Below are 3,878 nucleotides of genomic sequence, written 5' to 3'. Positions count from 1 at the left end.
AAGAAAGCAACCATAAATACCATACCAACCTGTACAACTCTACACTATATACAAGCATCAATCAACAAAAAGGTGAAGCAATGACACGTGAACAAACGACACGCGGCACACCTAGCCCTCCTCGGGATCCGCATAGAAAACGGGGAATTAACAACAACAAATATACAGATTCCGACGCGTTGGATGCACAACCACCGCATGGATGGCAGGGTTCCACACCACGCTGCCAGCCTCCCATCCGTCAGGTGGTGAGAAGGCGAAGACCAACATGTCGAGCATCCCTCTACACACACTAATCCGGACGTCTGTCTACGTCCCGGGTCGAGAAGTCGTACTTCAGGGGCCGACCCATGTACTGGGCAAAGAAGTCGCACTTCAGGGCTGCTCCAGTATCTACATTTTAAAATATATATATAAAATTTACATGACACAAACAAAATAAATCTGCCTGCTCCTGTCCATGAATGGTGGCCGCACGCACGAACCGCATCTCCAAAAGGCATCCCGTGCTTGCGTCCCAGCAGCCCTCAATGAGGACCACCACCGACATTACATGTCAACCGTTAGCACCCCCCGCCTTTCCAACGTGGCGCCTCCATCCTAAAACTGCGCACGTCGGCCATATCGGGGGGGAATTTCCGTGTTACCACCCCACCGCCTTTCTGACGCGGCATCACAACCAGTAGCACGCGTCGGCCATATCGGGGGGCTTCAACCCAGTCTCTCTCCAAGACTCGCATCGCAGCATATAGCTGTACCGACCGAGCTGAGACCCAATCTCTCTCAAAGACTCGCATCACAGCATATAGCTGTACCGACCGATCTGAGACCCAATCTCTCTCCAAGACTCGCATCGCAGCATATAGCTGTACCGACCGAGCTGAGACCCAATCTCTCTCCAAGACTCGCATCGCAGCATATAGCTGTACCGACCGATCTGAGACGACCCATCGTTCGCTCCCTGCACAACATGCACCCTAACAACTGAGGGATACAGTCCCAACGGAACGGGACAACTACACCTGAACACCACAAATCTCCAGCCCACTGTTTCAACGCGCCTCGGAGTGTTTCAATCTCCGGGCCGTCAGGGCGAGCCTACTGCTCCAGACGCACCACGGAGGGTCTCAACCTCCGGGCCGTCAGGTCAAGCCGTCAGCCATAGCATGATGGGACCACGCTCTCTGAGCCATGTGAGCACACAGCCCACTAGGCTAGACATGCCACGGAGTGTCTCTATCTCCGGGCTGTCAGGTCAAGCCGTCAGCCATAGCAATGACGGGACCACAACTCTCGTGTTAGACACGCAACACCCGCTGGCCCATCCTGGTCAGGATCTGCACCCCAAGATATTTGAGAGCCAGCATGACAATTCCAAATCCTTGGCAGCATGTCATCATCTCAAGATAAATGCCCCATACAGTCTATACATCGTTAACAATGACAGCACAAGCTATACATTAACAATCACGAACAAAGCTCAATACAAACCATACTTGTTAACAATCACAAGCAAAGTTTCGCACACACATTGACAACACTCACGAGCGAAGCTCCACGCAGTTTACCCAACAACAGTCACGACTCCCCGACGACAACGAAGAAAATATCAACAAAAAAATCATTAATCCGGAGCGCGTAAAATGTACGAAGTGTCAGGGGCCTGGTCTCCCGACCTCCAACCTTTGGCCAGAGCAGCAAAGGCAGCGACCTGCGTGTCGGTCCATGTGCAGGCCCCGGCGCTGGTTACAGTAAGAATGGCGCCCTCACTGTCCGGTCGCAGCGCTGATGACGCGGTATGCTAGGTTGAAGCCAGCTGTCGTCTGGCAGTGAAGGTCGCAGCGCTGATGACGCGGCGTTGCTAGGTTGCAAACAGCTGTCACCCGGCGGTGAGGGACGCAGCGCTGATGACGCGGCGTCGTCAGGTTGGCCCACGCTGGGCCCGGAAGTGACGTCGCTCCCAGCGGTCATTGCTCCCCCGGCAGAAGTGACGACACACCCGGAAGCATCTCCCACATCCGTGGGGGGAATGGCGGCAGCGGGCTCGGGCGAGCGCCGCGCCTCCTCTCTCCCTCCCTCCATCGGCCGCGAGCACCACATCTCGCCCAGGAGGGAGGCGGTGGCGCAGAGCAGCTCTGCGAGGCGAAGCAGCGCCTCCTCCATCTCTGCTCCCGACGCTGGAGAGGGGACGGTCGGCGGAGCAGACAGCTGCTTAGCCGGCGGTGCGGCGTTGTTGTCGGCCGGCGGTGCAGCGTCGCTATCGGCCGGGCGTTGGCCGCCCCATCGCTGGCTGCTCCTCTTCATCGGCCGTCAGGACTGAAGGTACGTGGCTCACTTCTTGTCTCCATTGCCACTTCTGACGCCAAATGTAACGGGTTCCGGAGACACTTGTAGAGGTAACTTCTTTATTACAATACAACACTCCAACAGTCCAACTCTCCAACAGTCCTGATACTCTGTTACAGCCTAGGTACACAGCCTAGCTACACAGCCTAGATACTCTACTCTGGCTACGCTCCGGAACTCGCCCTCACAAGGTCGTAGAGTCGGGAGTTCCAGAGTCCCAGCGCTGGCTCTCACAGCATCCCAGAGTCTTCAGATGGCTGGTCGTGGGTCTTGGGTCTTGAGTTACAACTGGGCCCCTGATCGTCCAGGGAGCTCTCCTTTTATGCCTGGTCCAATGAGGGGTGGGGCCGTGTGCGCCACCAGACATCCCACAGAGCACACACAGCCCCCCCCCCCCCCCCCCGTTGGCGGCGCCAAAAAGGCTTAAGCGCCTGGGAACCCAACGCCTGGCGCCCAGAGGCTTAATAGTCTGGACCCCCTGGGAACCCAGTGCCTGGCGCCAGAGGTTAAGCGTCTGGATCGCCTGGGATCCCAGAGCCCCCAGCAGCCCCTTCCCTTCTTATGTCACTACAGCTGTACCGGAGGAATTTCCATCTGGTACAGATACAATGGGAGGCTGATCGATGCCTGGGTGCGGTCAAGGGATGCTCCCTATTGCCCAACCATGTTATGTATGCCGATGATCTGGTAATTGCTGCTCGCTCAGAGGAGGAGTTGGAGGCGCTGCTGCTGAAGCTATAGCTTACCACTAAGAGTGGGGACTTACCATCAGTACCACCAAAACTAAGCACCTGCCTGGGTATTTTGTACCATTGGACACTCCACCCCCACAACTCCCAATTGGTGATAAGGCAGTTGTCGAGAAAGTGGAGAGTTTCCCATACCTGGGCAGTGTGCTCATGACCGGCTCCGGTTTAACATCAGAGGTCTCACTCAAAATCAGCCGAGCGGCATTATCTTTTCATCGGTTGCGAAATGCTGTGTGGAAGCTACCTGGCCTGTCGCTCCGCACGAAGCTTCAGGTCTTCTCGGCCACGGTCATTCCCTCCCTTCTCTCCGCTTGCGAAACGTGAACCTCCCTAATGGAGAATCTTCGCCGTTTAGAAACATTTATGCTGGCCTGCCTACGATCCATCCTGGGTTTAACCAAGCTGGATTGTGTGAAGAGCTCACAAATCCTTGAAAGATCAGGGCAAAGTCCCATCGGTGAGCTCCTCTGGCAGGCAAGGCTGCGTTGGCTGGGTCATGTAGCCCGCATGCCCAGCCACGCATGCCTAAACAGCTTTTGTTCGGCCGGATCGAGGGGGCTAAATGGGCGCGGCATGGGCTAGAGAAGAGATGAAGTGATGTGGTACAGGAGGATGTGGAGCTGAGTGGACTTGCCGATGACTGGTACAGCGGTGTCAAGATCAGCCTCTGTGTAGGAGGCTCGTGAAGGAGGCTACTGGGCAGTTGGAGGCAGTCACCCTCCAACAAAAGGAAGGCGGAGGAGCAACGCTCAACAACGAGCGGAGGGCCGGGTGGCTAAAGCA

This window comes from Lethenteron reissneri, chromosome 15, assembly GCF_015708825.2.
Source record: "Lethenteron reissneri isolate LAM-NWPU_2019-01 chromosome 15, ASM1570882v1, whole genome shotgun sequence".
NCBI lineage: Eukaryota > Metazoa > Chordata > Hyperoartia > Petromyzontiformes > Petromyzontidae > Lethenteron > Lethenteron reissneri.
The sequence above is the reverse complement of the archived record's forward strand: the minus strand, read 5'-3'. Positions refer to the sequence as shown.